Below are 14,396 nucleotides of genomic sequence, written 5' to 3'. Positions count from 1 at the left end.
ATCACTTTCTATACACTTTCCACACACTCTGGGTTTCTTTGCAGTACACGGAGTGGCCATGTGTCATTACTGAGCACGCGTCTCTGTAGTTTATCCCCATCTCTACTCCACAGCCTCACATCCACCAGGCAGAGAGCACGACTGCACATGGCAGAGCTGTCCCGCATGTGTCTGGTCTGGGGGCACTGTCGGTGGGGGGGTGATTTAGACGCTACTCATGATTGGAGGGCCAGAAAGTTCTACAGTTGAATACGTATTTAGACAGACAAAAACAGAGTTCATCACCACCAGCTCCCTACGTCATCTAAAGAAACTTCACACACATCTTGCCTTTGTAAAAACAGTAATATCTCATTTGGATAATGGTAAAAAATACCAGCCAAATGTAAAACAAGGGAGTTAAAGTGCTAGAAGTTTGTGAAAAAAATTGGAGATTTTTAGAGTAATTTACATATGTGTAGTGACACACACAGAAATGGAAGTAGAGGGTTATACTTCCAAACTAGTTAGCAGACAAGAAACAGATTAACTCTGGAAAACCCTGGTTGATGTAAAGGAATAGAAAAAGGAAGGAACACCAAAACCATCTAAAAGGACAAGTAGATGAGGAAATAATTTAATTGTACATTTCCAAATAACTAAAAGTATAAATGGATTGTTTGTGACACAAAGAATAAATGCATGAGGGGATGATACCCCACTCTCATAATGACGTCATTATTAGGCATTGCATGCCTGTATCGAAACATCTCATATACCCATAAATACATACATCTACGTTCCTACAAAAATTAAAACATAAGACAAAAGAAAAATATCAGTAATCATTATAAATGTAAGTGAAATAAGCGGCAGACGTGGCAGATGATGGCAATAAGCCACATGCTCTTTAAAAACCTATATGCATCTGGGCGCAGTGGCTCAGCCTGTAATCCCAGCACTTTGGGAGGGACATGGCGGGTGGATCATGAGATCAGGAGTTCAAGACCAGCCTGGTCAATATGGTGAAACCCTGTCTCTACTAAAAATGTAAAAATTAACTGGGCGTGATGGCACGCACCTATAGTCCCAGCTACTCGGGAGGCTGAGGGAGGAGAATCGCCTCAACCTGGGAGGCGGAGGTTGCAGTGAGCCCAGATTGCGCCACTGAACTCCAGCCTGGGTGACAGAGCGAGACTCCGACTCAAAAAAAAAAAAAAAAAGAAGCTATATATATGCTTTTTGAAAAGAAACCACCAAAGCATAAGGGCCCCAAATGGCTGATGGTAAAATGATTGGCAAACTAGATATTAAAATAAGAGGCACTAGTAAAAACAAAGATCCGCTTCCTGATGATAAACTTAGCAGAAAACAAAACTCTAAATTTGTATGCAGCTAACTATATACCCTCAAAATTCATAAAGAAAATTGGCAGAACTACAAGTTTGAAAAAACATTATCATAATGGGAGGTTTTAAGCCACTACTCTCAGTAATTGATAGATCAAGCAGATGAAAAGTTAGAAAGCATATGGTAGGTTTATACAATTCTGCGAATAGGCTTCTAAAATGCCGTTAAGGAGAACCTGGTCTCTGATAGGGAAACCACGGTCTTCACTTGCACACGTGGGATATTTCATGAAAACAGACCTTGCAAAGTCCACATAGCCAGTCTTGGCAAATACAAAGAATTCCTACCACATAATCAGAGCACAGAACAATTAAGAGGCAGGCATCAATAACAAGAAGATAACTAAAAAGTAGCCAATCACTTAGACGTTTTAAAATGGACCACAAAGCGTATGAACCGTGGAATAACTCAGAAATGAGAAAATACAACACATCAAAACAGGTGGATACCTCCAGACCCACCTTGGGAGTTTCTGAGGTTTTCTTAAGGATAGTGGTGTTTCCTGTTTCCTCTATACAAGCCTAGAATTTGCACAGTGGATTACAAACATGATCACTTTCACCCAATGAAATAAAATCACAATTATCTTTATTTCTGCTTACATGCCATTTTCAGGAAATGTATACATTATATGTATAAAGAATAAAATGAACTTATAATTCCATAAAACTAGTGGAATACAACATGTTAAAGAAAAATGTATAGCCTTGAAGTTTTATTCCAGGGTGATATTTAAATGGCATAACTGCAAGAACCCCCAGGGAGGAAGGAGGACACTAGTGCCATGCAGCCAGCGCAGTGACACCAGAGTGCTGAGCTCACTACTTACTGAGCTAGGTGACCAATTCAAGAAGGTAGAAAAAGAATAAAACACCCAGAGAGAAAAGAAAAGAGGGAATAAGAAAGGTCAGAAATAAAAGAAGACAATACTGAAGGTTAAGGGCAAAGTTGGCTGGGCGCGGTGGCTCACGCCTGTAATCCCAGCACTCTGGGAGGCCGAGGCGGGTGGATCACGAGGTCAAGAGATCGAGACCATCCTGGTCAACATGGTGAAACCCCGTTTCTACTAAAAATTCAAAAAATTAGCTGGGCATGGTGGCGTGCGCCTGTAATCCCAGCACTTTGGGAGGCAGAGGCGGGCGGATCACAAGGTCAGGAGTTCAAGAGCAGCCTGGCCAACATGGTGAAACCCGTCTCTACTAAAAATACAAAAAATAGCTGGGCGTGGTGGCATGAGCCTGTAATCCCAGCTACTCAGGAGGCTGAGGCAGAAGAATTGTTTGAACTGGGACCCGGGAGGTGGAGGTTGCAGTGAGCTGAGATCATGCCACTGCACTCCAGGCTGGGCTACAGAGTGAGACTCTCTCAAAAAAAATAAAAAGTAAAGCAAAGAAAACACAGGCTGAAAAGTGGATCTATCTATGTGTTAGTCTTTGCTAATGTACACACAACTGGTATTCCTAAGGGACCAGAGCTCTGGCCCCAAAGGGATACCTATAAATACATTCATATGTGGAAAACCAGTAAGCATTAAATTACGAAGAACATTTAATGGGGTGGATGACTTCTATGGTTTACACTGTAATTATGAGGAGCAAAATCTATTATCTTCCCATTACAAGAAAATAAAATATGAATGTTAATGTGAAGGGAATTCCAAGTGGTTCTACCATTTGTTAGGAGACAGCATAAGAACTATACCCTGCTATTGCTGTTAAAGTTGACTTTTGCTTTAGTATAATACAGTAATCTACAGACTACATCTCAGTATGAAAGGCTAATGAGGCATAATGCAAGGATTTGTGAACAATAGTGTGGGCCCATATCTTGGGAAATCCAATTTATGCTCCCTGTTACTGAGGAATTTGCATATTCTGTTGGAGAGCATACATTTTGTGGGATGCTTCCTTTGAAGGAGAGAATGGCCCTTAATGAAGGTTTGATTCTGTGCTTTGGGATCTCAGTTAACAGCTAATACAAAAGATGGTTACAAGTGGGACTGCTCTTAGCTATTGCAGCTGTTTTAGGATTCGAATGCTTGATTTATAGTCACTTTGTTGTGTTGCTTTTAACCTCAGATGCTCTGGACAGGGGCCGCAGCTGGGTACCTTCCTCGATTTAAAGCCTTTCTTTAACCTTCCCAATGAGCATGCATGCGTACAGCCTCTAATACTCCTAAATAATGGCAAACAGCAGGGAACTGACAGGCTAATGCTGCATCCACTCCAGCAAATGAGGCCAAACATCTGGAGCCAAACACATTAAAGGGACACGTTGGCATTAAGGAAACGTTTTGCTTTTCAAATGAATTTCATCCAGTCTCAAGATATTTATTAAATTTGTAGCAATTATGGATTTGGGCTTCAGGGAATGATAATATTCTTAAGTACATAAATAGTGTCAACATATTTACTTAAAACAAAAAGTTTTTAAACTTTAAATCCCAGGAGCAGAACTCAAAGTCTATACTTTAAGTTAATTAAGACAGGTAGAGGGATTTGCCTGGCAGCATTTTGCCAGCAGTCTATTTTTTTTTCTTCCTACACAGATCTTGAGGTATAGTCATTTTCATTCTAAACCAAAAAATACAGAAGTAAAATATGTGGTAAAATGAAAAAGGCAGTTCTTATCTATCATTTCAAAAGTCATTCATTCCACAAATATTTGCTGAGAGTTTATAAGTAGAATGCAGCCAATAAAAAAATAAGCAGAAAGTTAAAACCGGTGTTAGAAAGTCCATAAAACAGGCCAAGCACAGTGGCTCACACCTTAATCCCAGCACTTTGGGAGGCCAAAATGGGCAAATTGCTTGAGCACAGGCGTTCAAAACCAGCCTGGGCAACATGGTGAAAGCCTGTGTGTACAAAAAAATACAAAAATTATCCAGGCATGGTAGCCTGCTCCTATAGTCTCAGCTACTCGGGAGGTGGGAGGATCACTAGAGCCTGGGAGATTAAGGCTGCTGTGAGCCATGATCATGCCACCACACTCCAGCCTGGGTGACAGAGTGAGACCCTGTTTCCAAAAAAAAAGAAAAAAGAAAAGTCCAGGCCGGGCACAGTGACTCACGCCTATAATCCCAGCACTTTGGGAGGCCAAGGCAGGCAGATCATGCGGTTAAGAGATCGAGATCATCCTGGCCAACATGGTGAAACCCCATCTCTACTGAAAATACAAAAATTAGCTGGGCGTGGTGGTGGGCACCTGTAGATCCAGCTACTCAGGAGGCTGAGGCAGGAGAATCATTTGAACCTGGGTGACAGAGGTTGCAGTGAGCTGAGATCATGCCACTGCCCTCCAGCCTGGCAACGGAACATGAAAGAAAAGTCCACAAAATACAACTTATGCACTTCACTTACATGCCATTGTCTTCATGACACAATCTAAGCAGCTTAATGGATGAAAACACAACCACTGTGCCCCTATCCACCTATTCACCGCGCCTCCCCAGAACTGCCTCGGCCCAGCTTAGGGAGCTGTGAACCCAGGCAGCTGTGTTTCCTGCTGAAGGACTCTACTCTCCCAGCTGCAGCTGACTAGGCATGAGCAGGAAACAGGCTGCACGGCCCAGCCAACCCTGTGACAGGTCAGAAAAGGGCCCCGTGAACTGGCCAACCAGATTCCTCCTCTCACGAATTCAATCCAGAACATCTTGACAAGATCCCGTCTTTGCAGCTGAAGCAAGACCCAAAAGCTGGGGATGTCAACTGAGGTCAGGGAGCCATCATGACCACGTGCGGCCCCGAGTGACAAAGGCGCAAAAGCCACGCATGATCCGAGAGAGGAGAAGTGAAGAGGAAGACAGCACAGATGCAAAGACAGTAGGAGGGAGACCAAGAAAGTCCCTAAAGGAGCCAAGTTCCAGGCCATGCTCGTTTCAGGATTCGCTACTTCCAAGTTGGGGTAACTTAAATGGCAGTCATTTTTTCCTTTTGTAATTTAATGGCCTTAGTCATGGATGTTTGAATCCATGGTATAAATAGAAGCAAGTTAGAAATGGGGCAGGGAGGAAGGCTGTGGAGTCAGGCAAACTGAGGCAGAAATGACGGCAAAGTAAGAAGACCTATACATAGGTCTATACACACAAAACATGAAGGTGATAGTGCTGTACAGTCTTGGACAGGATGATGTGAAATAAACACAGAAGTCCCATGTTCCTTCTTACCAGCTTATGCTCTGCCTCCCCTCCTGTTATTGTGGGCAGAGCCTCTGGGCCCCTCTCCACAGCCAACACAGCCATTGGCCCAGACCTATGCACTCTCCCTTGCCTACTGAAGAACAGCTGCATGACGGGCTTTCCCTCTCAGATGAATCATTCCTATCAGCACATAAATACGCCATACTCCCCCACTCAGTGCTAGATCCCATCCAGTTAGCAGCACTCCAGTTCTCTGTGCTCCTTTCAATACAAAGCTCCCAACTGCTCTGTACTTGAGCTCTCCAATGTACTTTTTTTTTACTTCCTGTTCAGAGAGAATATCTTCCCCTTCTTTCTTGAACTACTCCCTCAAATCAGGTTTCTGGCCCCACATAAGATCAACAGCTACATCCATGGTGCAAAATCCAGTGGTTAATTCTTGGTTCTTTGTAATGTAATACAAAGGGTACAGCATCACCTATAAGGTAGCCGTGAAATAAAAGGTTAATCTGTATCTAATTAAGCTTTTAGATATAGGCATATAACTTTCAATTTTCTTTTTTTGTGACAGTCTTGCTCTATTGCCCAGGTGGGAGTGCAGTGGCACCATCTCGGCTCACTGCAACTCCTCCACCTCCCCGGTTCAAGAGATTCTCCTGCCTCAGCCTCCTGAGTAGCTGGGACTACAGGTGAGTGCCACCATGCCTGGCTAATTTTTTTTTTTTTTTTTTTTTTTGAGACGGAGTTTTGCTTGTTACCCAGGCTGGAGTGCAATGGCGCAATCTCGGCTCACCGCAACCTCCGCCCCCCGGGTTCAGGCACTTCTCCTGCCTCAGCCTCCTGAGTAGCTGGGATTACAGGCACGCACCACCGTGCCCAGCTAATTTTTTGTAATTTTTAGTAGAGACGGGGTTTCACCATGTTGACCAGGATGGTCTCGATCTCTTGACCTCGTGGTCCACCCACCTCAGCCTCCCAAAGTGCTGGGATTACAGGCTTGAGCCACCGCGCCCGGTCCTGGCTAATTTTTATATTTTTAGTAGAGATGCGGTTTCACCATGTTGGCCAGGATGGCCTCGAACTCCTGACCATGTGATTTGCCTGCCTTGGCCTCCCAAACTGCTGGGATTACAGGCATGAGCCACCATTCCTGGCATAACTTTCAATTCTCTAGAAATACGGGGATTATTTGAATGAGTTACACAACACCGTAAGAGAATAGTGAGGTGGGCTGGGTATGGTGGCTCACACCTATAATCTCAGCACTTTGGGAGGCTGAGGTGGGCAGATCATGAGGTCAGGAGTTTGATACCAGCCTGTCCAATATGGCAAAACCCCGTTTCTACTAAAAAATACAAAAATTCGCTGGGTGTGGTGGCACACACCTGTTGTCCCAGCTACTCAAGAGGCTGACGCAGGAGAATCACTTGAACCTGGAAAGCAGAGGTTGCAGTGAGCTGAGATCATGCCACTGCACTCCAGCCTGGGTGACAGAGTGAGACCTTGTCTCAAAAAAAAAAAAGAAAAAGAAAAAGAAAAAAGAGAACAGTGAGGCAAATCCAGAAGGTAGGGCCACTCCACGACTCCACACAGTGCTTTTCAACAGAGCTATCTGCAATAATGAAAATGTGTGCTGTGCAACACAGTAGCCACTAGGTACATGTGACTGCTGAGCACCTAAAATGAGGTTAGTGTGATCAAGGAAAATTTTAAATTTTATTTATATGGATATGGCCATATGTGCCTAATGGCCACTGTAATGAACCACACAATAATACCACTGACCTGATTGCTTCAACACATCAATGTCATAGAGGATATTTACTGTTCAAGAGTAAAAATATGAAGAGACATTGCATCCAATACTAAATGCAATTATTTTTATATACTAACAATAAACACTGGAAAATAAAATGCAAACCAATTCTGTTTACCATTGCATGAAAAAACATAAAAGAATAGATTAAGAACACAAACTGTATACTTAAAATGGGTGCATTTGTAAATATGTAAATTATATCTCAGATAATAAAATATATATAATATAAATTTAATAAAACACATGCAAGATTTCTACTTTGAAAACTATAAAATGATGCTGAGAAAAATTAAAGGCATACATAAATAGAGAGATGTACTATGTTCATGGATAGAACACTTAATATTGTCAAGCTGTTAGTTCTTCCCAAATTGATCTACAGATTCAACACAATTGCAATCAAAATATCAGCAGGAAAAATCTTAACTGACAAGTTAAATCTAAAATTTATTCAGAAATGCAAAGAATCTAGAAAAACCTTGCAAAAGAGGGTGACTCCAAGACTTACTCTAAAGCTAAGGTATATAAAAGCTATGTGGTTCTGGAATATACTCAAATATTTTAGAGGACAGAATAGAGTCCAGAATATATTGAGAGAACAGCATCAAAACATACAGTCAAGTGATTTTCAATACAGGGTTCCAAGGCAATTCACTGGGGAAGGAATATTTACAACAAACAGCGCTAAATAACTACATATCATTTAGAAAAAGACAAACCTTAACAATTACTTCAAATAATACTCAAAACTTTATTCAAGGTGGATCATAAACCTAGATGTAAAAGCTGAAATTACAGGCCAAGTACAGTGGCTCATGCCTGTAATCCCAGCACTTTGGGAGGCCAAGGCAGGCAGATCACCTGAGGTCAGGAGTTGGAGACCAGCCTGGCCAACATGGTAAAATCCCGTCTCTACTAAAAATGCAAAAATTAGCCAGGCATGGTGGCAGGTGCCTGTAATCCCAGTTCCTCAGAAGGCGGAGGGAGGAGAATGGCTTGAACTCAGGAGGTAGAGGCTGCAGTGAGCCAAGATCATGCCATTGCATTCAACCCTGAGGGACAAGAGCAAGACTTTGTCTGAAAAAAAAAAAAAATAAAGCTGAAACTATAAAACTTCAGACATAGGGAAATATGTCTTTGATCCTGAATCAGGCAAAGATTTCTCAAGACACGAAAAGCACTAACCATAAAAGAGGTTAATAAATGGGAATTTATCAAAATTAAAACTGTCTTCTCTTCAAAAGATATCATTAAGAAAATGAAAAGGCAAGCACAGCTTAGAAGACAAAACTTCTGCTACTGACAAAAGACCTGTATCTGGACTATATATAAAACTTCTGCAACATTAAAACATCAAACAATAAAATAAAGGCAAAAGATATGAACAGAAACTTCACAAAGGAAGATACACAAATGACCCACCAGCATTGAAAACGTGCTCAGACTCATTAGTTATCAGGGAATGCAAATTAAGCCACAATGAACAAAACACTTCGCACCTTGGGAATGGCTAAATTAAAAAGACTGACCATATCAAATGTTGACGAGTACACAGAGCTGCCAGAATTCACATACATTGTTAGTGGGAGTGTTAACTAATGCAGCCACTTTGGAAAACTGATGGATATTTTCTTATAAAATTTAACATACACCCACTCTATCACCCAACCCAATTCTACACCTAAGAGAAATGAAAAAAAGATGTCCACAGGAGACTCATCAATAACGTTCACAGTTGCCTTATCAATAGCAGCCCAAGCTGGGAAAAAGCAAAATGCCTACTAGCAGACAAATGGATAAACAAATTTTGGTACAGTCGTACAACAGAATACTCAACAGCAAAAAGGAATGAACTGCTATGCCCACCGACATGAGGGAATAGAAAACACTGTATGTTGAGCAAAATAAGTAAAAAAAACAAGAGTTCATACATTTCTATTTATACAGAGTCCTGGAATGGTCAAAACCTACTTAGACCATACAGACATCTTTCAAAAGAATAGTTGCCTCCAGTAGAAAATGGGGATTGACTGAAAAAGAGCATGAGGGGACATTCTAGGGCGATGACTGTTCTAGATCTTAACTGGGATATTGATTACATGGGTGCAGACATTCGTTAAAACTCGTTAAATTGTACCCTTAACATTTTTGCATTTTGTTATCCATCAATGATATTAAAAGCCCCAGCAGTGTTTTGGTTTTGGTGGAATTAACGAGCTGATTCTAAATGTACATGGAAATACAGAAGAGCCAAGTACACCCCAGGCAGTCAGTCCGGAAGAACAAAGCTGGAGAAGTTACATGGCCAGAAACGAAGCTCCAGTGTAAAGCTCTGACAATCAAGAGAGTGGAACTGGTTCAAGGACAGAAACACAGATGAATGAAGCGGAATAGAAGTTCAGAAGCAGACCCACACATACGGGGTCACCTGACCAGTGACAAAGAGGACACTGTTGCCAGTGGGGAAAGAATACCCTTTGCAATAAATGAAGCTTGACTAACTAAATATACATGATTTTTAAAAAAATTCATATTGACCTCTATATCATACCATACATAAAAAAATCAATTCTTGGTGTATTGTATATCTAAATGTAAAAGACAGGGCAGAAAAATCGAGGAAAACTGTTTAAAGAAAACCACAAGAGACTACCATCATAACCTTAAGGCAGCAAACATTTCTTAAATGGGACATAAAAAGTAGTCGCTATAAAGAAAATACTTGAGAAACTGGACTATCAACTATTGTGTAAGTTAGTGACAACAGAATACTTTACAGCAGTGTGTAACAACATGGGTGAAAACCTCAAATAAAATGTTAGCTGGGTGTGGTGGCTCATGCCTGTAATCCCAGCACTTTGGGAGGCCGGCAGAAATTCATCACGTTGTACAGTAATGATTTGTGGATCTCTCTGTACACCATTGTCCTACATCAATATGTGTAAAGTTTACTTTTAAAAGGCCAACACTTTTTTTATGGCTGCGTAGTATTCCATGGTATATATGCGCCACATTTTCTTTATCCAGTCTATCATTGATGGGTATTTGGGTTGGTTCCAAGTCTTTGCTATTGTGAACAGTGCTGCAATAAACATTCACGTCCTTTGCAGGGACACAGATGAAACTAGAAACCATCATCCTCAGCAAACTGACACAAGAACAGAAAATCAAACACCACATGTTCTCACTTATAAGTGGGTGTTGAACAATGAGAACACACAGACACAGGGAGGGGAATATCACACACTGGGGCCTAAGGGGCTGGGGGGCTAGGGGAGGAACAGCAGGCGGTATGGAGACTGGGGAGGGATAGCATTAGCAGTACCTAATGCAGATGACAGGGTGATGGATGCAGCAGGTCACCACCACGGCACGTGTACACCTAAGTAAGAAACCTGCACAATCTGCACATGTACCACAGAACTTAAAGTATAATAAATTTAAAAAGATAGTCAACACTTATTTTTCTCCCCAGTCTTTTTTTCTCTGAAGTCTTCTACATTTCAGGGCAGCTTGCTTGGGACCAGGAGTTCAAGACCCAGCCTGGGCAACATGGCAAGACCCCATCTCTACAAAAAATGCAAAAATTAGCCTGGTGTGGTGGTGCGTGCCTGCAGTCCCACCTACTCGGGGCTGAGGCAGGAAGACTGCTTGAGCCCAGGAAGTCAGGGCTGAAGTGAGCTATAATTGTGCCACTGCACTCCAGCCTGAGCGGGACCCTGCCTCAACAATAAAACGTTGAGCTGAGGAAGCCAGATGGAACACTTACCACAGGATTCCATCTATATAAAGTTCAGAAACTAGCAAAAGAAGTGTATGGTGTGAAAGCGAAGATGCTTAGGCTTGTAGGGAGACCTAGTACTTGTGCGCCTGGAGAGTCACTAGTAAAGATTCATCATGTTGTAATGATTTGTAGACCTCTCTGTATGCCATTGTCACATGTCAGTATGTGTAAAATTTACTTTTAAAAAGCCAGCACTTGCTTTTCTTCCCAGTCTTTTTTCCTCTGAAGTCTTCGACATTTCAGTAAATGGGAACTCCAACTCTATCCTTTTAGCTGTTTGGGACAAAACCAGGGCGACCTGTGACTTCCTTTCTCTCGCCTGCATGTGGCCCACATGCAGGCCTGTGGGCTCCATCACCTCCACTGCTACCCGAAGGCCTGGCTGACTGTGAAGGCGTCCTCGGTGGTCACCTTGCTCCCATGCCCCTGCCCTTCAGATTGTTCTCCATGACGCACCTGCAGTAGCTGTTTTAAAACATACCCCAGATCACCTCACCTGTGTGCACCCCTCTGCTCTCTCTCTGACAGCCACAGGGAACTCGTTGCCACTTCTGGGATGTGCCGGGCGTGCTTTGGGCCCCGGCCTCTGTGTGTACCTTCTGCTCCCCTGCACCTCTCAGAGGCCTTCTCTGACAATGTTCTTATTTATTTATTGAGACAGGATCTGGCTCTGTTACCCAGGCTGGAGTGCAGTGACGCAATCACAGTTCACTGCAGCTCTACCTCCTGAGCTCAAGTGATCTTCTCACCTTGGCCTCTTGAGTAGCTGGGACCACAGGTGTGTGCCACCATGCCAGGCTAATTTTTTTTTTTTTTTGAGACAAAATTTCGCTGTTGTTACCCAAGACTGCTGTGCAATGGCACGATCTCGGCTCACCGCAACCTCTACCTCCTGGGTTCAAGCAATTCTCTTGCCTCAGCCTCCCGAGTAGCTGGGACTACAGGCGCGCACCACCATGCCCAGCTAATTTTTGTATTTTTAGTAGAGACGGGGTTTCACCTTGTTGACCAGGATGGTCTTGATCTCTTGACCTCGTGATCCACCCGTCTCAGCCTCCCAAAGTGCTGGGATTATAGGCGTGAGCCACCGCGCCCGGCCACAGGCTGTTTTATAAAGACAGGGTCTCAACATGTTGCCCAGGCTGGTTTCAAACTCCTGGGCTCAAGTGATCGTCTCATCTTGGCCCGCCAAACTGCTGGGATCATAGGAGTGTCCCACTGTGCCCAGCTGGACAACTGCATTTTCCAGGCACTTCAACCATGTTTTCTCCTGTGTCCTGGCTTTACTTTTCTTCATACCACTAATGATCACGTGGAAATACGCTAAATAATTAGTATGTGGTCTATAAGGTCCATTAAGGTAGATATTTTTTGTTTTATTCACAACTATATTCCCAGCACCTAGAAGACCGCCTAGCACATGATTTTTTTTTTCAATGAGCGTTGTTCAATTACCACACATAATGAAAGGGGCACAGGGCCTGCTTGTAAAAAGTCATTAGGCCTTATTGAAAGATATTTAAAAAATGAATCATGTTCATGAATCGGAAGCCCAAATATCATAAAGGTGTCCATTATCCCCAGATTACTCTAAAAATTAGGTGTAAATCCAGTGAAAATCAAGAGTGCTTCATAAAATTTAACAAGGTCATCTTCAAGTTCACATGGCAATGCTAAGGACTCATAACTGCCACAATGAGGAGGAGCAAGGTGTTTGCAGTGGACGTGGAGGAGACAGTGCCCTGTATAAGGTGTCCAGTGAATGCAAACCCACACGGGATGCCTGGGGCCAGTCACACCATCCCCTTCTCTCTGTTCCTCCAGCTCACAGGGCTGGACATCCAGAGACTACATTTCCCCAGCTCCCTGCCAGCAGGTTTCTGGGTGGATTTTTTTTTTTCCAGCTTTCTGCAACCTCTGCCTCCCAAGTTCAATCAATTCTCCTGCCTCAGCTTCCCGAGCAGCTGGGATTACAGGTGCCATGTCCCGACACCCAGCTAATTTTTTTGTATTTTCAGTAGAGATGGGGTTTCACCATGTTAGCCAGGATGGTCTCAATCTCCTGATCTGGTGATCCACCAGCCTCGGCCTCCCAAAGTGCTGGGGTTACAAGCGTGAGCCACCGTGCCCGGCCTCTCTGGGCGGGTTCTTAGTCAAAGAGTCCTAACATGTTGAGCAGAAGACAAGCAGAAGTGTATTTTTGGCCCTTTGTCAAGGACAGGCAGGTGCATGATGGATTTTATTCAGCAGATGTGGGATTCTACCCCATCCTTCAGGTGTTCTCTTATCAATCGCTGGCCCAGGTACATTTTTTGAAAATTCTTCCGTGGTGTCTTCATCTTCCCAACTCTCAGAAAGTCAGAGGCAAACCTGAGAAGTAGCCGTCACCTTCCCGTGTCTTCCTTCCTGTCCGCGGTTTTGCCACAGAGTCCAGTCTTGCCCAACATACTTAGGTTTGCTTTCCTGACTAGACCCCGGCTGATTCCAAAGTTATGGTAAATAAGATAATGTAGTAATGATTAGCCCAGGAACAGGAAATCAGGGTAATAGCTCAGAATTAGACCCACACGTACATGTAAAGTTGGTATTTGCAGATCATGGGAAAAATATGACTATTCAATTAATAATGTAGAAAACCATTTAATAAGAAATCCATTTCAAAAGAAGAAAACCTGGATCTCTACTTTTTACCATAAAAAGTTGAAATAAAGCCTTAAATATGAAAAATAAAGCTTTTATGCACTTTATAGAATATCCTTATAATTTCAAAGTAAGATTTCTTATATACATACTCAAAACCATAAAGATGAACTTCTGTTCATCAAAAGACACTTCCTGGCTGGGCACGGTGGTTCATGCCTGTAATCCCAGCACTTTGGGAGTCCGAGGCGGGAGGAACGCTTGAGGTCAGGAGTTTGAGACCAGCCTGGCCAACATGGTGAAACTCCGTCTCTACTAAAAATACAAAAATTAGTCGGGCATGGTGGTGGGCACCTGTAATCCCAGCTATTCAGGAGGCTGAGGCAGGAGAATCACTTGAACTCGGGAGGTAGAGGCTGCAGTGAGCAAGACTGTGCTACTGCACTCTAGCCTCAGTGAGAGCCAGACTCTGTTTAAAAAAAAAAAAAAAAAAAAGGCACTTCCTCTACTCCTTCCCAAAACATTCAGAACAAAGAAAGCCCTTAGGTGGCTGTGAGCAAGGCAGGCAGCTGAGTTGCAGGTAGCTGTGGTGGCCGGGGAGGGATGATGGAGGCCGGCCAGGGTGC

The sequence above is a fragment of the Callithrix jacchus genome, chromosome 1, assembly GCF_049354715.1.
Source record: "Callithrix jacchus isolate 240 chromosome 1, calJac240_pri, whole genome shotgun sequence".
Taxonomy (NCBI): domain Eukaryota; kingdom Metazoa; phylum Chordata; class Mammalia; order Primates; family Cebidae; genus Callithrix; species Callithrix jacchus.
Note: the sequence above shows the minus strand (reverse complement) of the source record.